The sequence below is a fragment of the Panthera tigris genome, chromosome A1 (assembly GCF_018350195.1).
Source record: "Panthera tigris isolate Pti1 chromosome A1, P.tigris_Pti1_mat1.1, whole genome shotgun sequence".
In the NCBI taxonomy this organism is placed as follows: domain Eukaryota; kingdom Metazoa; phylum Chordata; class Mammalia; order Carnivora; family Felidae; genus Panthera; species Panthera tigris.
Genome location: NC_056660.1, coordinates 157,554,669 through 157,577,827, shown reverse-complemented (window position 1 = coordinate 157,577,827; position 23,159 = coordinate 157,554,669). Strand labels below are relative to the sequence as shown.

The window sequence follows — 23,159 nt, the reverse complement described above, 5'->3', positions numbered from 1 at the left end:
GAAGGTTGCTTTGGAATTGAAAGTTACTAAGGAGATTATAAACTCTGTATCTAGAAACTTTAAAATATAGCTTTAAATCAGTCTAGGATGGCTTGCACCTTATCCTGCCTCAGCCTAGAGATCTGGGTTCTAACCAATCAAAATCCTGTCCAACCTCCTAATTCTATATATAGTCTCCAAATCCCATTCAATTCTGAGAGTGACTGTATCTAAGCTTTCCTTCAATATATGCATGGCAACATCTACTCCTTCCAGGCTTTCTCATCCCTCCCCCTCAAACTTTGGAATTGGAAACAAAGAGAAAAGCAAAGTCCATGTAATTTGCTCCTACCTCCTATTATTTCTCTTTCTACATATATTTCCCCATAACATCTCAACACAATGCTTCTCTCAGGTCAAGAAGTTTTAAACATCCTCTCCCTGTAGAATATCAAGATCCTTTCTAAGTACGTTGTCTGCTCAATTCCTCCATCTATGGTATCAGAGCCTACTCAGATTACAAGGTGTTGCTCTAGTCATAAAGCCTCTGAAGATCATCCTCTGTTCAGAATTTCTATGGTACTCAAAGTCTGAATCACAAAGTTCAGTGCTGAGTCACACTGTGATTCTCTGGCATTATGCAATATCTACCCTTCCAACTAGATTATGAGTTCTTTAAGAAACCTTGCCTAATGCTTTGTTGAATCCTCAATATTGCTGAACAGTCTGAACGCAAATATTTGTTTTTAACCACCCATAATTTTGTGGGCTTATTTTCACCCTTGTGGTCTTTTGAGCTTAGAAATATCAAATAGATTAAAAATGTTGGCCCAGTAGTGTATATCAGACATTGGTCAAAAAATGTAAACTATGTTGGGCACAAAATATTTCATTTCAGAGGGAGCACTACTCAATGTTTTTACTGATGGGATTTGGAATAGAGGCGCCATTGACACTCAGGAAATGAGGCCACCTACATTCTCTCCAACTCCAGATCTCTGGGCCCCTATTTCAATATAAGAATCTATTGTGCTTGACTCCATTTATCTGAAATTTATGTTGGAAAGTGTGCCAAATACTGAAGAAGAAGGAAGAGAAGGAGAACTAACATGTTGAACAACTATTTGTCAGGGAATTTAAGTTCACAATTTCACATAATCATCACAACAGCTCTTATTGTAGATACTGAATTTCATGGAAATTAGATAATGTGCACAGGTAAATGAATAAAACAACAAAAAATTAACCCCCTCCTGTCTCTGATCCCTATGATAAAGGTTAAACTGATCTTAAAGCACAGTAAAGAGCAAAATGGAATATGCACACTCTGCTAAAGAAATTTGCACATTCTTATAACATCAAAATATTTCTTTGTGCCCTTATAAAAGATTATTAAGTACATAATGTAGTCAGTTAACACAATCATAGTATACACAGTATAAAATTTGATTTGCTCAAGGAATTTATACTACCAGGCCAGCCTGAACTCAGAAACATATTAAGAAAATAAAGAAATAATTTCTCCCCATTTGCAAAGCTGTTTGGGGGAATTAGGAGCAGTCATAAGTTGTTCTAAATGGTTGGGAAATGAGACAAGAGATGTACACTGGCTGTGATTAAAAGGAAAGGAATAGATTTTAAGAGAGGGAAAACTGAGATGCTCTCTCCCAGGATGACCAGTGGAGAGTGTGCTTCTGAGTGAAGTTGAGCTTTTCCCTAAGATTTCCAAGAAGACATCAAACATTCATCTCCAGCTCCATTCCTAGACTTTGCTACTTCCATCCATGTTCTTGGGCTCAAAAAACTGAAACATTATCACCATGGACTTTTTCCCCTTCTTCAAATTTAACCAGCCACTATGTCCCAAGAGTTTTGAATTTCTAACACCTCTCACATCGTTTCCTTCTTTCCCATTTCCACATCTATTAACCTACATCGGATTCATTTCCTCACAACCATACTGCAGCAAGTTCCTGTCTTGGCCTACACCTCCCCAATCCAAATCAGTTATCGATCTTCTTCCAACATTCGTGGAACCATCCTCATGGTGACACTCCTCTTTGTGTGGGGAATGAAATACCAGCTCCAGTCTCTGCTCCACCTGTATCTTCAGCCTCATTCCCCACTCCTCCCTCTCCCTAGAATTCCTAAATGGTATTTTCAGTCTTACTGAAAACCCTCAGTGGTGGCAATTATTTCTTCCTTTGTTCTGTAAACATTTACTGGGTCTCAATTCTCTTCCATTGGTGTATATTTCTATCTGTATGCCAGTGCCCCTAAGTAAGTCTTAGGGACAAAAAAAGGTAAACAGAACACAGTCTCTGTCCACATGCAAGGGAAATTGACATTATACAAATTTGGGCCTTTTGGTATATTGTGGTGGGTATTAATAATACAAGTCTATGCCCAGCAGAGAGAAAACACTGAATGAAGAATTATCAGTTCTCACTTGGGGGAAGTGAAGTTCAGGGAAAGTTTTACATAGGAGAAAATGCTTACTCCGAAAATCAAGAAAACAATTCCATTTACAATAGCATCAAAAGAAAAAGAAACACTTAAGAAAAAATTTAAGGAATTACAAAGGGGCACCTGGGTGGCTCAGCTAGTTGAGTGCCCAACTTCAGCTCAGGTCATGATCTCACGAGTTTGCGCCCTGTGTCGGGCTCTGTGCTGACAGCTCAGAGCCTGGAGCCTGCTTTGGGTTCTGTGCCTCCTTTCTCTCCGCTCCTCCCTCGCTTCTGCTCTGTCTCTCTGTCTCTCAAAAATAAATAAACATTAAAAAAAATTAAAAAAAAGAACTACAAAGCTCATATACTGAAAACTACAAAATAGTCTTAAAAGAAATTAAAGATCTAAAAGAATGAAAAGATATCCTGTGCTCATATATTGGAAGATTTACTATTATTTTTTTGGAAGATCTACTAGTATGGATAGGGCAATACTACTGAAACTGATCTACAGGTTCAAAGCAATCCCGCTTAAATTTCCAATTGCAAGGGACACAGAATAGTCAAAACAATCTTGAAAAATAAGACCACAATTGGAGGACTCACATTTCCCAATTTCAAAACTTTAAGTCCACAGTAATCAAGAAAATGTGGCACTGGCATACAGATAGAAATATACACCAATGGAAGAGAATTGAGAGTCCAGAAATAAGCCCATACATTTATGATCAACTGCATTTTGATGAGAACGCCAAGAAGATTCAGTGGGGGAAAGAATAGTCTTTTTTACAAATGGTCAGGAACATAAATGCATATGTACTTCTTTCTCACACTATAGACCAAAGCTAATACCAGATGGATCAAAGACCTAATATAAGAGTTAAAACTATAAAACTCTTAGAAGAAAAAATAACTAAGTAAAACTCTTAGAAGAAACACAATACCTACAGGACCTGATGTTAGTCAGTGGGTTTTTAGATAGCAGTAAAATGGGGTTTTAGATATGAATAACAAAAACAGAGGCATCTGGGTGGCTCAGTCGGTTAAGTATCTGACTTTGGCTCAGCTCATGATCTCATGCTTTGTGAATTCGAGCCCCACATCGGGCTCTGTGCTGACAGCTCAGAGCCTGGAGCCTGGTTTGGATTCTGTGTGTCCCTCTCTCTCTGACCCTCCCCTGTTTGCCCTCTGTGTCTCTGCTTCTCAAAAATAAATAAATATTTTTAAAAAATAGGTGAATTTTTACTTCCAACCCACTAGAATGTCTATAATAATACTTAAAAAAAAAAGGGCACTAGCAAGTATTGGCAAGGATGTGGGGACATTGAAATACTCATATGTTGCTAGTGGGGATGTAAAATGGTGAAGCTTCTGTGGAAAACATCTTGGCAGTTCCTCAAAATTGTAAATATAGAATTATCATATGACACAGCAATTCTGCTCCTAAATATATACCTGAGGGAATGAAAACAGGTGTTCACAGAAAAACTTGCATACAAATGTTCGTAGCAGCATTATTCACAATAGCCAAAAAGTAGAAACGATCCAAATGTCTATCAGCTGATGAATAGATAAACAAAATTTGGTATATATACACAGTGGAATATTATTTGGCCACAAAGAAAAGTAAAGTATGGATCCATGCTACAACATACGTGAACTTTGAAAACCTTATGTTAAATGAAAGAAGCCAGACACAAAAAGCCACAGACTGTATGATTCTAATCATTGCATGATTCTAATATGCAGTGTCCAGAATAGGCAAATCCATGGAGACAGAGGTAGACAAGTGGTCACCAGGGCATGGGAGTAGAGGAAAATTGAAACTAAGTGGTAACAGTTACTAGAGTTCTTTTTGAGGTAGTGAAAATGTTCCGGAATTAGATCATGGCAATGTTTAGTATGTTCAAAACATAGTGAATAAACTAAAAATCACTAAAGTATACAGCTTAAAATGGTGAATTTTATGTCATCTGAAGTTAATCTCATTTTTTAAAATGCTATTTAAAAAAGAGTAGTTGCTTAAAGTGAATCTTGAAGAATAAGCAAGGAAAGGCCCTAAGAGTGGACAGTGGAGAAATAAATCCCAGGAAGAGGATATCAAATGCACAACAGCAGAAGCAATATATTAAGTTCAGGACTCCACAAATGATTACAAAAACAAACAGACAAACAAACAAACAAACCCAACCCATAAGCATCAGTTGTAGGCTAAAACAAACAAAACTTTTAAAGCATTTCTTTGTAAGTCAATACAATACTTCATTTCTTGTGTGATTAGAAGATGATTTTCTTCCCTACTGCATTTTTACCCCACTTTAATTTTTTTTTTATATTTGAGAGAGAGAGAGAGAGAGAGAGGCAGAGCACAAGTGGGGGAGGGGCAGAGAGAGAGGGAGCCACAGAATCTGAAGCAGGCTGCAGGCTCTCAGCTGTCAGCACAGGGCCCGACGCGCAGCTTGAACTCACAAACCATGAATTCATGACCTGAGCCAAAGTCAGACACTTAACCGACTGAGCCACCCAGGTGCCCCATTTCCGCCCCCCCCCCAACTTTAGAAGTAACTTCATTGATCAATAAATAAAGGATGATTGTGTATCATCCCTCTGCCTGGAATGCTTTTCCACGGACTCTCCAGGCCTTTCTTATTTTCATATTTCTTATTCTTCAGGCCCAACCTAAGTGTCTTTTTCTGGAGAGGACTTTCCTAACCCCACCATTTAAGTGGATCCTACTTCTCACTTTTATTTTCCATCACTGCATTCTCTTAGTATCCTGCACAGGCAATTACGTTTACGTGCAGGTTTATTGATTTTAAATTTTTATTTCCCTCCCTAGACAGTAAGCTCTGAGGAAGGGAACATGACTGTTTTATTCAGTGATATGTCTCCAGTGCTAGGACATTGCTCCGTAAATATGAGTCAAAGGCAGGAAGCCTTGATAAGTAGATCAAACCCACCAGGTTACAGGCCTAGAGTCATCTGGCATTGCCTTGTTCTGGAGCTGACACTGTCGAGCCCAGTCCACAATATCCCAGGGTTAGCTGGTCTAGGGCTTGGCTGTGGTTTAACTCTGTGCAAAATTTATAGCAATTGATAGCAAAGAAATTCACCCCTGCCAGAGTCAACACCAATAAATGCTGTGACTCATGGCTCAGTTGCATTAGTCAAGGTTGGGCAGAATGAGACTGGGAGGACATTTCTCTAAGGCAGCAGAGGATTGGGTTTTGAAGATGAGAAGCGAGCAAACCCACGCTGCTTGAGTGAAAGGCTTGTGGGAGAGGAGTTGGGGGATGAGGTTGGAGTGCAAGGTTGAAGTATAAGAGCGTGAAATCAAACTCTTGTAACAGCCCTCTGATTTAACTCTGTGTGAACTGCCTGACAGAAAGTGTGCAAAGTGTCAACCTACCCTTCTTAGGAAAGTATAATGCATTTAGTTGCAGGTCTGGTTCTCTGAATGAGATGCTGAGACAGAGTTTGTGGTACACATTATTTATAAGGAGTGACACTTGGGGATGGAAGACAGATTGACCACTGGTAGACACTGGACTGCAGTGGAGGTTTGGCAAAGCCTTGGCCGACCCAGGGCGAACTCTTGGAAGAGAAATGTCAGGCAGGGTTGCCACACATCTTGCCAAATGGCAGGCCCTTTTTACACCCCTTACCCCCATTCAGTGGCCATATGTAAACTGCTAAAATAGGGCATGACCTCAGTCAATGCAGTTCTCTGCAGCTGAGTCCCCCTGGGTGGAGCTGACAGCTGGAGACTGTTTGCTGAGCACATTCTCTGCAGGTGGGACCAAGTCCTTGCTTGAAGGGATCCACTCAACATACCACTGCCTCTACCATACAAGCCCACCTCAGTGTTGGTAGACATGTGGAACAGGGCTTCTCTCTTTCTTTGCTTTCTTTCACTGTAGACATTGTCCATAGGCTAGTTTTCCCTCATATCTTAGCCCTCAGAAATATTACCAAATTTCTTCCTCATGAAACAATAAGTAGCCAGAAGCAGGACTACTTTATCTTAACTCATGCTAAGTGTGTCACACCAGAGATTACATTTCGCTATCCCGAACTTTGGCTTGATTTTTGAGCTTTTTGATTATTGGTTTTTTGGTTTTTGGTCTTTGATTATTAAAATCACTTAGCCTTTCAAAACCATCAACTGATAAAGAGAGGCTAATATTTCTCCATGCGTCTGGAAGCTGTTTAATTCTACCTTTCATGTTATTATCTTCAAGGAAAGAGAAATAAAAAAGGAAGGGGGAAATGAACTTCATTGAAGCCCCATGTCCAGCTATTTGAGGTGACTTTTCCATATTGTATGTCATTCAATTAGAAGGAACTGCCTTTCAAAGATTGGTGCTTTCAAGGGATCAGTGACATTGTCTATCTCTTATGCCTAGGGACAAGGCATTAGTTGTGTGGATGTTAAATTCTTCTAGATACTTCAGTAGGAGATATGCAGTACAGAATTCAAGTTCATCAGGAACCTCCTTCCTCAGTGATACCCTGGGCATCCTAGGGCTAAGAAGGGCCAGCACATATAAAAAGCAGTTGTGTAATCATCTGACAGTTTCATTCAGTGACAGAGTCTTTGTTAATTGCTTATGTTCTGAATGTGCTAGAAACAGTATCCATACTTACTTCTAACCTGGGCTCTGAAGGTTAAACTAATTTGACAACTTTGAGAACAGAACTTCGCAGGTCTCTGTGACTTATATTATCTCAGAATATTATTATCCTCACTTTACGAATGAGGAAGCAGAGTGATGAGCGAAGAATGACATCCTAAGGTTTCACAAATGGCAGGTTCAACCTTGGGGCAGATCTGTATGCCTGGCTCTAAACCTATACACTTGTAATAACATCACCCAATTTCCTACAAAGTGGTTGGGTGTATGATTTCTTTAAAAAAAAAATGTTTATTTATCTATTTTGAGAGAGAGAAAGAGGGAGAGAGAGAATCCCAAGCAGGCCCTGTGCTGTCACCACAGAGCCTTATGTGGGGCTCGATCTCAGGAACCATGAGATCACGACTTAAGCTGAAATCAGGAGTCAGACACTTAACTGAGCTACCCAGGTGTTCCTGATTTCTATATTTCTTTTCATTTTTACTGTTTCATGTGCATACTTATCAAACATGCTTATCCAGGGCATACTTATCAAACAGAAATAGAAACCTTATTCAGTTTATATACACAGTATTAATGTTGTGTCTTTATAGAAAGGTTAAAACTGATTCTTGCCATCTTTGAAGATATTTTCTCTGAGCAGCAAGATATTGGGTGACACCCTCTGAATTTCAAACATTTTAGCCATGGGAGACTGTTAGATCTGCTAAAGCAATTTATTAACTTCCTTCTTTACAGAACATTTTTTAAAACAAGGTAAACTGCCACAACTATTTAGTGCATCCTATTACAAGTGGGGCCTTTGTTTGGTGAAGGATAAAAGGATAATTAAGTGGAGAGAAGTTTTTATTCACTGAAATGGCCACTTTGAAAGGATGGTTTAAAAAATCAACATTGCTTAAAAGGATTTATTTCCTTTCTAAATGTTTGGATGAGAAAGGGTAACATTATTTCTACTTTCAACTGGGATTCTGCTCCCACAACAGTCTTGAATGGCAATCAACCGAGCAACTGATCTTTCCTGTTCACCTTGTAAGAGAAGCCACACTCCAAGCGAAATGAAAATGAAAGTATGGCAAAAAGGTAAGTCTCAACTTCATCTTTTACTTTATGAACAGGAAACTTGGGCGTCTAAGGCATAGTACTTGAAGAGGATCCAAACACCTCCTAGTGGTATCAAGGGGCAAATCATCTAGTTGAGTCCCTGGCTTCCTCTCCTCTTCTTCCCAGGAACCACAAGATCCAGGAGACAGTGAGGACATTTACATTTCTGGGCACTGAGCAGAACCCACCCCTCAGACAGTTTCCTCAGTCGGTTAAGCGTTGGACTTCAGCGCAGGTCCTGATCTCGCAGTTCATGAGTTCCAGTTTCAGCTCTATGCTTACAGCTCGGAGCCTGGAGCCTGCTTCAGATTCTATGTCTCTGTGTGTGTGTGTCTCTCTCTCTGTCCCTGCCTTGCTCATACTCTGTCTCTCTCTCTCTCTCAAGAGTAAATAAACATTAAAAAAAAAAAAACCAGTAACACCTCATTTTTTTTTTTTACACTTCTGTAGCTTTCCAAGCATTTTCACGTAGTGGATCACAAATTTTGGGGTTTCACAGACTAGTAAAATTACCACCCCCCAAGTTAACACCCCCCCCAATCTAATAACAATATAGATCGTCCAACTTTGTATTTTTTTCAAATAGTGATATCTGAGAGAAAAAAAAAACTTGCAAATTCCATCACCACCACTGATGAAAGAAAGAACATGATCTTAGCAAAAGAGCAAGGAGGTCATTTTATATATATATACCTTGAAATAGCCTAAAATGGAGTTTTTGGAAAACTCACTATACCATCTTGAAGTTTCTCCTTCTTCTACAGGGCAGTAAAAACTTTGCCTCAGATTTTCACAACCAATTTCTGAAGGAGGTGAAGCAGGTATTATGTTCCTCTTACCTGTCGAGAAATGTGTGTTAAGAGATGTGAAGTCAGAAGGTCTGGTGATGCTTACATGGCTTGTCTCTAAACCTTACTTGGGGCATCAAGGCCCTAGACCTGGGCTAGAATCTTGGTTTAGACACTTAGCAGCTAGGAAAGCTTGGGACATTTTAGTAACACCTGAAGGCCCTGGAAATAGATTGAAATCAACTTGCCCTGAGGGCCTGTTTTATTTTTTATTTTTTATTTTTTATTTATTTATTTTTTTTATTATTATTTTTTTAATATATGAAATTTACTGTCAAATTGGTTTCCATACAACACCCAGTGCTCATCCCAAAAGGTGCCCTCCTCAATACCCATCACCCACCCTGCCCTCCCTCCCACCCTGCCCTCCCTCCCACCCCCCATCAACCCTCAGTTTGTTCTCAGTTTTTAACAGTCTCTTATGCTTTATGAGGGCCTGTTTTTAATATAGGGCCAAAGGGTAGATGAGGTTTGGTTGGTTCAGTTACCCTTTCTTGGCTCACCTGCAGATTACAGTGGACTCCTCAAGGCCAAGGCTGCTCAGTGCTTTTCCTGGATTTCCCAGATTACAACCATGGACTGGGTTGCTCAGCCAGCAGAATCCAATTTGTATCTCTTACTTTCCCTGTGGCTTTGAGGTTGCTGAGAAACACTTAGAATGTGAGTAGGTATTGCTCTTCAGAGACTGGCCCTCTTGGAAAGTCTATGAGCTCCCTAGTATTTGTTTAATGACTTCTTTTTCTTCTTAAAAAAAAATACCAGGGAAAATAAAAGAAGAATAGACAGGGATGTTCTTTCTTCTGAAAATCTAAAACTGCATCCCTGTATGTCTGGGTAGACTTGGGATACAAATTTAATGGGCATTAGGTAAGCCAGCTTCTACCTTCCCCAACTGTGTGGATTTTTTTTTTTTTTTTTGGCTGGGAATACATTGCTTGAACCTAATGTAAACAATAACCTGAAAATTCTTGGGAGGTTCATGTGTGTGCTTGGCCAAAAAGAACGTAATCTCTTTCATTCTTTCTTTACTTTTATGACCACTGATTGTATGGAGGAAAAAGGAGCAGAGGTTGTAGTAGAGTGGGGATAGTGACAACACTAATTTTCTCTTCTCAGTTTTTCCCTCTTCTCTCAAACTGGTTTTCCTTCCTTTTATTAGTTTAGATGATTTTACTGATGAGAAAATGGATGCACAGAGAGAATAGGGAAATTACCCAAGATTACAGAGATTATGGTAAAATGTGATCTGAATTCTGGCTTCTAGCTTTCTATACAATTTTGTTGCCAGTTTTACGGATTTACCAGAAAAAGGTTATAAGGAGAGAATACTGGAAAATATTTCCTTTGAGTAAAGATTAAGAGAAAATTCCTTTCCTACTTTCTGTGTGAGTGAGTGGGCGTGCCTAGAACCTTAACTAGGAAAACCATAATTGTTACATACTACACTAACTAGTAACCCTAAAAAGAACTTTTTTGTGACCTTTTAAGAGGGAATTGTCATGAAAAATGAGATGTTTTCAGAGTACCGGTACTCTTTATTGCTGCTCACAGATTTATCGATATTAATGAGTTCTGAGAACAAAAACTGTGTCTCACTTCTGCTTCAGAGATTTACAACAAACGAGGCAGTCTCACAGGGAATTAAACTTAGAGGGACGCGTGTCCACAGCACATAGCAAAGACACCAAGAACTCTTCCTTGAATCTATGTGTTGCCATGGAAATAGAGAACCAGACTGATGCCCTGATTTCTTATCTCTAGACACAATCCTTGCACACAGGGCATGCAAACACAAAGCCATACAAAGGGATGAGCATATTTTCTTATTAAATGATACTGGTTCATATTGATTAAGTCCATGAAAAACCTTTTGGCTTTGACATTTTTTGCGACTAGTTTATCTTTCCAGCTAATGAAAAAGTGGCAAAGAGGTATCACAGATCTTTATTATTAATGATGTTGATAAATAACAGGTGCAGTATTAAGAGGCCTCATACTATATGGCTGTGCCTCTAGCCACTTATTGCATGATTCGAGAATTCTCCTGCCCAGTCAAACTATTACTTTGGGGGAGTATTATATTAGCAATATTCCTTCATTTTAGGAAATTTTGAAAACCTCCCAAAGAGAAAAGAAAACCACTTGGAATCCTACCATTCAGAACTCTATTACTATAGTTCTGGTATAGTTTTTTTTCCAGTTTTCATTACATGCATATATTATGAAATAAACTAGACACATGCGTGTGTATGTTTATGATTGGAATCACACTATATTTCCCCAACTCCTCTAAACTTGTTCAATGCCATATGCTTGGTTGAAATACTCTACTATCTAAGAATAGTTGCCTCTTTCCCGAAGAAGGGTGTGCTTAGAAAACACACAAAGAGGGTGGGTATCAGAATACTCTTCCCTTGAAACAGTTCTGGCTATTTTCTCATTATATCTATAAACATTTGTGGGGAGCCCCAATTCAGTACATGGATAAAAGACAGGCCCAATTATAACCTAGAAAAAACACAGAAAACTTTGTGTGCTACTTAGATCTGGCTGAAATAATATGGCTTATATTTTATTGAAAAATTACCAAATTATTGTGATACAAAAAAAAAAAAACTCTAACATTTCTTTCTTTTTTATTCTAATAAGGTGTGTTAAAATGATGTCAGAGGAGAAAAGAATTTGAATCCTCATGAGGATTCAACCAAATGTAGGAGAAAATGGCATGGAATTTGATTCAGACGGACCCAGATTTAAATAACCACACTACCACTTGATATCACTGAGACCTTGAATCTTACTTTCCTGTTCTCAAAAATGAGGATATAAATACCCCGTTAGAGTGTTGTTGGGAGAATTAAGTGAGATTATGTATGTAAAGCTATTAGTAAAGTGTCTAGCTCCAATGGGGCACTCCATGTTGACAGTTGCTATGATTATTTTTTAAACATTTTTTTAACATTTATTCATGTTTGAGAGTCAGAGAAAGACAGAGCACAAGTGCGGGAAGGGCAAAGAAAGAAAGGGAGATAACAGGATCTAAAGCAGGCTCCAGTCTCTGAGCTACCCCATGCGGAGCTCAAACTCACCAACCATGAGATCATGACCTGAGCCGAGGTCAGTTGCTTAACTGACTGAGCCACCCAGATGCCCTGACAGTTGCTATTATTATTATTATTATTATTATTATTGAGTTGTGAAAGCATTAACACAAATGTTTCATGCTCAAGCCCATGTACTATGCTATGAATTTAGCAGTATCCATTAACTTTAATATTCCCTTCATGGCTTGTTTTGAAACTAATAAAAACAAATGCTATTACTGTGTATAAGAGTCGATGAACTGTCACTAAGACTAACACACAATCACAGAAGAAGAGCATCAGGTTATAAAAATTATTGAGGTACATTGGGTCTGATGCAATTTATGAAATACCACAGATACAACCTTTTTGTGGAGGAAATATGATTTACATTCCTTGTGTAATGAGGCATTTCACTAAGAGACACAACTAGACATGACTGACTGCTTTGACTTCAGAAGGCAGTCTGTGCTAAGCCCTCCTCCATCAGGACTAATATACCCTACCTGCTAATGTTGCTGCTGGCAATCATCTCCTTCTAGAGGGTTCCACAAAGGATGAGTCTGCACATGGCTTGTACATTTCACACTTGATCTTAGCCAAAAGGCCAAGAATCAATGGCTTGTACATTTCAAATGTTGCTTTTCTCTCTTGAGAAAAGGGAGTGTCCATTTTCATTTTTTCAGTTTAAAATGAATACTCCGTTTTCCTTTGTTTTCAATGTTTTCTCTAAATAGGTAGATGCTCTCCAGGGCACTTAATGTTTCCTACTCTCCTGATTGGTCAGACTCACATATCTAATGGTGCTTCCACCATATATCATAGCTGTCATATTTGTGCGGTCAACTCCAGCACGTTTTTCTCATTGCTATTTTAGCTGAAAGGGTGATTTAGTTTATGACCTGCACTCCTGAAATTAAGCCTGAATGTTATAGAGAATCACATGTCCATAGAAAAAGAATCAGGAGAATATACTGGACATTAGGTTCAGTACTGTGTGCATTATATCCATCCGATGTCTTTAGTACTATAAGCTGAGAAATCCTAGCTACAGTCTGCAAGCAGCAACTAAGTTAAAATGATTTATTCTTTTGGTGACAGGCAAGAAATTGTCCCATCAGATTAATTTTTTCCTCAACAATCAGCCACCACTATGTTACCAACTCTAAGTCATGAGCTGAATGCTCATTGGCCATTACACATTTTGGATGTGAGGCATGATCAATAAATGGTAGAAAAGAAATAGCCTTTGTTCATAAGAGTTTCTGGCTGCTTTCAGAATTTAATTTCATAACCCAATTGAGGAACAACCAGAAAGTTATAAATAGAATCCTAAGGGAATGTAACAATCCTTAAACCCACAGATCAGCGAAAAGTATACTGTGGTTTTTAAAATCCTCAGACAGAACATCCGTTGGAAATCTGACCTAGTAACTAGCAACTAAATGTAACCCCCTCCAATATTAGTATAATTCCCTTCATTCTTTCTTTTATTGGTCACCGAGGGGTGCCTAAATTTGGTCTGGTCACCAGAACTGGGGAACAGAGGGGCTTGAAGCTATGGTGATTCTGATCAACCAGCCACCAGGGAAAACAAGGACAGAAGCTTTTACCAGTGCAGTCTCCCCATTTGCTGCCTTTTCTGTAGGTGCATTTTCCTTTTCTTCCTTAGTATCTGAAGCTTACTTTTTGTGAAGATGCAATCTACCCAAAGGAGTGGCTATTTCCCAATATCTTTTGTAACTAATAGTGACCATGTGATTAAGCTCTGACCAATGAGATGCTACTATAAGTGTTGCCTGGGACTTTTTGGAAGACTGTTTACTTGGAATGGACTTGGTCAGCAGGTATTTCTTCTGCCCTTTTACCTTTCCTATTTCTTATGCCCTTAAGTGATCAATAATGATTGGTGCTTCAACTGCCTTCTGGATCTAGGAAGCAACCTTCAGATTGGAAGCCAGCACTTGGGTAGAGGGAGGGACAGCATGAAGATGCCTTGGCCCATGATGGGCTATGAAACTGCCTCACCAGACCTTTTATGTGAGAAAGGAACAACTTCCATCTTGCTTAAACTAATCTTGTGTTTTCTCGTATGGGCAGTTGAATCTAGCCTAATATAGCCATAAAAGGGTCAGACACTCTGGTGTATGAACTCCCTTTAAGAGGAGAACAGAGCCTTTTTTATTTTTTATTATGTTTTCTATTTTATGAGACAAGAGATTTAAATGCCAACACTTTCTGGAGTTCCTTTTAAATCATTTAAAGTACAATGACTATTAGCAATTCCTTACCTGAGGTCAGATTTTGAGGTGGAACCCAGGGAGTTTGAGATGCCTATGGGGAGTGTGAAGAGGAAGAATGGGCAGGAAGAACAGAAAATGACTTGCAAAGGGGGTTGAAGATGCTTTGCCTCTGTCACATTTTCATCTTGTACAGTCCTCCTGACTCCTGACAGATCTGGGGCCTCATACCTTGCCCTGCAGACCCTAGAGGACATGGAAGAGGGAAGTGCATGCATCTGAGTAGCCCTGAGGCACCCTGAAAGCCTGGCCTTCCAGGCAGCAATAGCAGCAGTGGTAAAAGACTGCCATTCTTCTTATTGCCTACCTGCCAAATACTGGGCATTTACCTGCATTGTTCCATGAACCTCTCCAACGTAGGGTATTAGCCTTATTTTGCAGATGTGCAAACTGAGGCTCAGGGAGATTAAGCATCTTGCCCAGGGTCATTATCTGAGACTCCAGTAAAGGGAACAACTGTCTCAGTCTTCCCAGAACTGAGGGGTTTCCTGAGATGAAAGACTTTCAGGACAGGACCAGGCAACTGGGACAGTTGGTCACTCTGGCCCATCTGACTGCAAAGCTGTTTTATACCATCTGTAAGCCCCAACAAAGCACACACCTCAGATTTCCTCAAAAGCTGGTTCTAGCATCCTAAAATGCTCAACTTTGACCTCTGGCTTGGGAATGTGCTCCCCTTTCTGAAAGTAGGCCCTGCAGTGGACCTCGTAGGACTGTGTGATGGAACTGAAGTGTCCTCTGTGCTGTCTTACCATTCCAGGCAAGGAACGCCAACTCCACACACCCAGTAGCTAACACCTGATAGAGCCCTGTGTTGTACAAGGAGCAGAGCCCTGTCCTGCATGGGGCAGAGCCCAGGTCCTTGTCCTACTGTGTTGAAATGTTCTCCAAATCCTTTGCCCTCCTTGTCCTCCAGATGTAACTGTTTAAAAAACTATTACAGTACCTTTACATTTTTCCTATTAAAATACTTTTTCCAGAGTTTTAAAAGCACTATTATTTGTCTGCCTGAAGATGCAAAAGCTACAAATTTAAGATGAGTAACTTCCAGGTTCTATCCCTTTCTATTTAAGCTTATCTCTTACTAAATGACACCAATGGGATTCTGTGTGTCTCAACTTAAATAAACCCAAATAATGGCCATCTAGGTAAGGGTTCCTGGCTTGGGGTTTCTGGACAGAATTCAGGGATACATGAACCTCCCTGAAATTCTGTGCCCTCGTGTGTGTGTGTGTGTGTGTGTGTGTGTGTGTGTATGTCTGCACACATGTACTTTTTTATAGGGTGGAGGGTCTGCAGCTTTCACCATATCCTCAGGGGAGTCTGTGAACAATAGCTGAGAAGCAGTGGTGAATTAACTTGGAAGAATTTTTACCCTTTGTAAAAGGTGTCTTTGTTTTATGAAATGATTCACAGTAGCAACTAATCCCAGTGTATTAGCCTATGATTCAGGCTATGGCCTTGATGCATCAAAGAAAGAAGGCAGAGAGCCATAAAGAAGGAGTGGTCAAGGCTGTGGCAGGGAAGTGAGGCTAAAAGCTCCATCAATTTGGTACCACTCCCGTGGCAACAGAACCAGAATCCTCAGACCCAGAGGAAAGAGCCATGGGGCCCCTGGGGTCCAGAGCCAACTGCCAAAGACTTTTTTTACTTTCTTTGCCACTAACATAGCTGTAGATGGTTGGTTTCTTATTTTTGGTGCTTTCTTTTATATTTTTGCTTGTTTGCTTTTTGAAAAGTGTAACTTCTCTCATAAATACATGAATTCAGCAAACATCTATTGAGTATTGTAGTCCAGTGTCTGAAAGCCCATACAGTGGAGCTTCGACCTCAGTCTTGGGTTTGTCACCCAGCTCCATACTTCATAGCTATGTGACTCTGGGGAAGTGGCATGGCCTCAGTGGCATGGACCCTGTTCTCTGTCCCTCTCTTTCCCAGTAAATTCTGGAAGCAGCGACCTTTAAATAATAGGGCCACTGATAATCTGGTTGTCTCCTCATGACCACAGTCCTTCGGCCAGCCATCCCAGGCTCCCTGCCCTACCTGCCTGGCATCCTGAATAATGCAGGGTCCATCAGTGCGAGGATCACCTAGCACAGCCTCACACTACCCTGTCCTGTTTGTTTCATTTTCCACGATGCCCATTTGCCCCACTGGTGAGGCAATCTGTGTAGCGTTCACTGTAAGATGAGTGCTGTCTACATCAATAGGAGAGACGGTTATTGCAGAATAAGGAGAGATGAAGAGGTGGGAACTTCTGAAGGACTATGGATGACATTGGTTGCTTCAGCCTGCTCCAAGTACGCTGAAGGCCACTGCTGGGGCCTCCCCAGTGCACAGGCTTATGCTTGTGAGTTGGTTTTTTTTTTTTTTTTGAACTAAAAATCAAAAGCCAAGCCTGTGATCCTTCTTAATGAGGGTGAGGTATTTTCACCTCACAAGCTCAGGGTGGAACATTAGGAGCTGATTGTTTCCTTTTCATGGTTAAAACATATATATATATATATATATATATATATATATATATATATATATATTTTTTTTTTTTTTTTTTTTTTTTTCAGGTTCAGAAGAAAAAAAAAGAACTGAGTAAGAGGGATGGCCTGAGGCCCATTGGCACAAGCTGGGCCTGTGGCTAATAGTCTGACATGAGGCTAATGGTCCACGGGCATACTGTTTGGATTTTCCCAGAATCTTTGGACTCAGATTCAGATTTATCTGCCTGAACAGTTTCCCCTTCCCCCACAGAGAATGAATCATTTCCTCCTCTCATATCCTGCCAGACATTTCAAACCATGCCTCCTATTCTTGGTTAAGTGCCCAAACTGAACACACGGTGATGAAAAAGCAACTGATGGAAAACAGTTTTTCATTCTCATTTACAAGCCTCTTGAAATAAGCTTTTTGGAAGAAGCTTGCGGGCATGATACCCTGTCCCAGCTGGATGCTCTTGGTGAAAACTCATTGTCAATGCTGCACCGCTACAGCAGGTTGTACATCACAGAGCCTCAGGAGACAAGGGAACCCGATTCATTTCCCTGAAACAGTCTGAGAAGGTGGGCCTCTGCCAATGTCAGATACTTCATCCAGAGGGAAGTGAAAAATCACTCAAGATAAAATGATGAGCTTCTGCTGCCATCTGGTGGAGTTCTCACCTTTAATAATTGTTCATTAAAGAGTCCCTTGACAGAGGCGACTATATAGGGCAGTGGTTCTCAAAGTGAGTTCCTTGGACTAGCCGTCCTGGTCTTACCTACCATTTACTATCAAGGAATTTGGTGAGTTACTTAACCTTTCCAAACCTAGCTTCCTTGGTGATAAAATCTCTAACTCAGAGCACTGTGAGGATTAATACAGAAAGGTAGATAATGTGAGCAGTAATAATCAAAATATAAGGTAGCTAGCATTAAATTTAAGGATGTCTGGTTATGAAAAATGTAAAACCTTTCTTTGAAAGACCTTTGTGAATCCCTAAATAAAAGAGTTGGTTGGAAAAACAGAATCTCAGACTCTACTCTAGACCGACCGATTGAGATGGACATTCTAACAGGAGCTCCAGATCATTTGTATAGACATTAAAGTTTGAAAAGCACTGCTTTTCAAGTTTTCCCCGGAGAGATTAATGATTATTCTTATTTTATTCCTACTTTGTGCCTGTAAACATCCTTACATTATCTTCTTAAAAAAAAAAAAGCTGTCATCACAGACACCCAGCACAAGAAACATCATAAAGCGGATGTTAAGAGCACTGGACTTGGGGTCGGACAGCACTTATTTTATATTCCATCTCTACTACTAAAGACATATGGTGAACCTTTTTGAGCCTTGGTTTTCTTAGTTGTGAAATAATCATGAAAATATCTAACTCACAGCACTGTGAGGATTTAAACAGAAAATGTACAGTAGTAATAAAAAAATATAAGGTGCCTACTATTAAAACTAACAAAAGATGTGCATTTATGAAAAAAAGTATAAAATTTCATTGAAAGACATTCAAGAATACTTAAAGAGAAAGATGAAACCATGTTCAAGGATAGGAAGACTCAATAATGTAAAGCTGTCAGACCTCTTCAAATTAATCTCTACTAATGCAATTCAAATTACAACCTCAACTGGGCTCTTTGTTGAACTTGACAGGCTGACTCTAAAATTCATGCAAAAAAAAAAAAGGACTAAAAATAGCTAGACAACCTGAAAGAGAAGAATCAGATGAGAGAGTCACTGTACCACATATCAAGATTTAATATAAAACTAACAGTGAAAGCAGTATGGTGTGACACATGGATAGATGTTAACTAGCCTTAGTTTGGTAATCATTTATCAATATATACAAATCATTATGTTGTACATCTAACACCAATATAATGTTACATGTCACTTATATGCCAATAAAACAATTTTTTTAAAAAAGGAATAATGAGAATAAAATAATCATATTTTACAACAATCAGCTTGAGTGTTATGATACCAACTGAAGAACCCAGTAGGGACTCTCCTTTATTCTCAGTGTGGATGAAAACCAGCCAAGAACCCATGGAGGACAACTGGCATAACCCTATAAAGTTAAAAGCATGACCTTATAAAGCCACCAATCCCATTCCTATGCATTTGTCCTGGAAATGATTTAGAACAAGTGCCCAAGGAGACATTTCCAAGAACTTTATGAAGCTCTCCTTGTAAAAGCAAAAGTGTGGAAACAACCAGAAGTACACTAACACAGGAGGATAAATGAATACATTTTCTCATGGTACTGAATGCCATATAGCAGGTAAAACAAATGGATTAGAGCTGCAAATGATAGCACACACCTTGGAAGCACAATGTTAGGCAAATAATAAAAAGAAAGCAAAGCAGTTGTCAAATATATGAACCATATGTTATTTATAAAATTTTCAAACCTGCAAAATATTAGTAAATTGTTTCTGTATCTGTTCATAGGAACTAAGAAACAATATAGGCATCTTAATAATAAATATCAAATTTAGGCTCATAGCTCCTCCTGTAAAGGGAGAGATGATGGCATTCCAATAAGGACCCAAGGTTTCAATAGGATCTGTAATGTTTAATAATACAAGGTCAGTGGTAGATATATATATATATATATATATATATATATATATATAGTAATTTCTGGAATTCTTACATGCATGAAACAATTCAGAAAGGAAGATAATGTACAAAAGGGAGTGGCTAATATTAACATATGGCTGTGATTATAATAAAAAAAAATTTTTAATGTTTATTTACTCTTGGGAGAGAGTGAGAGAGAGACAGAGAATGAGAAGGTGAGGGGCAAAGGGAGAGAGAGACACAGAATCTGAAGCAGGCTCCAGTCTCTGAGCTGTCAGCACAGAGCCTAATGCCAGCTCAAACCCATGACCCACGAGATCATGACCTGAGACTAAGTCAGATGCTCAACTGACTGAGCCACCCAGGCACCCCCATATGACTGTGATTACTAGAGAGGAGTGAAATCCTTCCAAATAAATGATTCTGATATTAAATATTTATCTCTGGGAGGAAAATTCTTAAAATACTGCACTTTGAAAGATTTCCTACATCACCTTAAATCTATTTTTTTTAATCAACATGTCTACAGAGTAAATTAAACATCTAGTAACTTTTTTGGGGGGGCACATATCAGTAGACTGGCCAGCAAGCTACTGTGTATGTGTGTATGTGTGTGTGTGTGTGCGCACGTGTGTGTGTGTGTGCGTGTGTATGACACAAAGGGGAAAATACATAGCCTTTAAAATACTTGAAATAAGGAAGAAAAAGGGGAAAGAGAAAGAGGAAGACAAAGAATAGGAGGATGAGGGAAAAAAAGATAATTATTCCAGGCTGGATAGAGGTAACATGCATAATATGATAATATCGCTATTTTTATTTTTTTTTGTATTTATTTGAGTACACTTTATACATAATGTTACATTAGTTTCAGGTGTACAACATAGTGATTCAAGATGTGTGCATGAATAAACACACAGGAATATTATGCAGCCACAAAAAAGGATGACATTGTGGCCTTTGAGACAACGTGGATGAACCTAGGGAGCATATGCCAAGTGAAAAGAGTGATACTTCTATTTTAACAAGCACACTATTTCAAACATAAAAATGAAGGCTATCCCTTTCACAGTAGCCCCCAATGACTTTTAACATTTATCCTGGAAATGCCACCAATTAGAATATTTTTGGAACTTCTCTTACAATTACCTCTAGATTATATAGCACTCTAGTTTGAGTTTCTATAAATAGGATGCTATTTTGGAGGAAAATTTGTTTTGGGAGAAGAGCCAAGAATAGTGGCCAAATCAGATGATATGACTTTTGGTCAATAACTAGATATGACCATATAGTAGTACTTCTCTTTGTTTTTCATACCACAAAATGGTATTTGAATGGCACACTGGCATAAAATGGACATGGCTGTTTATGACCAGTGTGGGTAACCTGGCGGGGTGGGGGTTGGTCCTCTTAAATGCCATAATCTCTGTCCAGCCACCCTGGGAACTGAAGGAATTAGCATCTCTACATACTTATAACTAATGATCGCATACAACTTTGCCTCAGACACTGACTGAAAAGCTTTCTAACACAGGGCAACTGATCTTCCTCACATCCTGCTCCATGACTCTGTGTGGAGTCACTCCACCAATACTATTTCCTCTAGCTAGGCATATAAATTTGCTAGATCCTCAAAGTTAGCTTGGGGTCACTTGATTGGATTTTGGCCAGTGACATATGGAAGCCCCTTCCAGTCCTGATCACAGATCTCCTGGACAGTTGTCCATGCTCTTCTTAGCCTATAACCAAGCATTCCAAGATGGCAGTTTCACACAATGGAAAGGGCCTTAATTCCTGGATCTCTATTTGGAGCAGAGTCTGCATGAAAGCTCCCTGACTTACACTGGAATATGATGAGTGAAAAATAAGCTTTTGTAACATTAAGCTAATGAGATTTTGGAATATTTTGGTCACGCAACATAGCCTAATGCATTGTGACTAATGCAGAGGCAATTCTAAAGAACAAATTCCAAAACTTTTCTAAGCAATGGAACCAGTGTCATAAACATTGATTGTCAAGTATATTAGTGCTGGAAGTTTTACTTAAAATGTGGTATTATCATTTCAGAGTCACACGATGCAGTGTTGCATGGTAAAGTATGCATGTTCTGAGAGCTACATTTCTTCTGAAAGAGCTGGACCTTGAGGTCAGGTTACAATTTGGGTAAGAAAGACAAGGGAGGGCATTCCACATAGAAGGGAAGTGAAAGCACATGAAGAAAAGTATCTGAGTGAGTGCAGGGGAGACAGAAGCAGCTCATTAAAAAGAGGAAAAAATACTCCCCTACACAAAACAATTAAAAACAGATCATGTAATCATCTCCTGGTTTTGATGAATATAGATTCCGGTATATGTCCATGTACTCCAAAATTCTGAAAGTATTTCCAACTGTTAATCAAAGCAAAGAGGCTTCTGGAAGTCACAATACCAAGAGCTAATGTTTACTAACTATTTATCATGTTCCAGGATGTAAGATCAGTGCTTTAAACTGGGACACATTTCATTAGTATTCCCTGGGAGCTTGTTGGAAATGCCAAATGTCAGACCCTGCCTCAGACATACTGGATCAGTCTCCGAATTCTAACAAGGTCCTTGGGTGATTTCTATACATGTTCAGGGTTTTTTTTTTAACTTTTTAAAAAATGTTTATTTATTTTTGACAGAGAGAGAGAGAATGAGTGAGGGAGGGGCAGAGAGAGAGGGAGGCACAGAATCCAAAGCAGGCTCCAGGCTCTGAGTTCTCAGCACAGAGCCCGATGCGGGGCTCGAACTCAAAGACCATGAGATCATGACCTGAGCCAAAGTCAGACGCTCAACCGACAGAGCCACCCAGGAGCCCACATGTTCAAGTTTGAAAGCACTGCTTTGAATGCTTTGTTACAAAACCTGCAAAAAGGTTGATTCCATTCATCCTACTTCAAATATCTGCAAGTATTTCACACCATAATTAAAAGCAAAGTACTTCTAGAAGTCATAATACCAGAAGGTAGTATTTTTAAAGTATTTTACATGTTCCTCAAAAAGTCTATGAGGCAAGCACAGGTGTTTTTCAGTAAATAGGAAATAAGGATTTCAGAGATTGTCATTTACTCCCAAATACAAGCTAGCGTAATATTATACATGGGGATGGCATTAAGCCTATGCCCAGCTAACTCCAGAATCTAAGCTTTTACATCCTACACTAGTGGTCTCTTCTTGTGCTGTGAAGAGCATCGTGGCCAGAAATTAGGTTCATCAGTGACCACAAGCCTGACGTGAAGAACATACTTAATTGGGAAGCATGGCAGAATAACCTGAGACATCTGGAAAAGCAAATGTGAAAGGAAATCTTTGCAAAGTGAACAAATGGATAAATACACATTTGCTCATATGAAACAACACACATTCAGATACAGGCAGATATACCAGTACTGATATGTAAAAATGTAATTTTAAGTGTTGTCTGAGAGCTTAAGCAAGTAAAGTCTAAAGGATAATTTTGTATTTCTTTCTGAGGGAGAATTCAGTTATTTGGATATCTCCTCATTTAGTAAATTTATTAAGCCAGGAGATTAGAATTAGGAGTTGATTTAACATGACCCAATAGTGAATGGAATGAAAAGTGCTGTGGTCTTACTTATTGCTAACCATTTTTGTTGCTGAGGGCACCTGCTATAGTACTTTAATACAGTGCTTCTCAGATTTTAGGTTGCATCA

At 39.3% G+C, this 23,159-nt stretch overlaps 2 long non-coding RNA genes across 2 annotated transcripts in view; one reads left to right on the top strand and one right to left on the bottom strand.

Annotated features, from left to right (window-relative positions):
- The window catches only part of LOC122239718, a 45,326-nt gene extending 27,336 nt beyond the window's left edge, over positions 1-17,990 (top strand). Inside the window, exons 2-3 of the long non-coding RNA XR_006219130.1 lie at positions 8,047-8,143; positions 16,960-17,990. This is a non-coding gene — a long non-coding RNA (uncharacterized LOC122239718). The remainder of the gene's footprint in view (positions 1-8,046; positions 8,144-16,959) is intronic.
- Positions 1-23,159, bottom strand: part of LOC122239717 — a 105,428-nt gene that overhangs the window by 24,180 nt on the left and 58,089 nt on the right. The gene's annotated exons all lie outside the window — the stretch shown is intronic.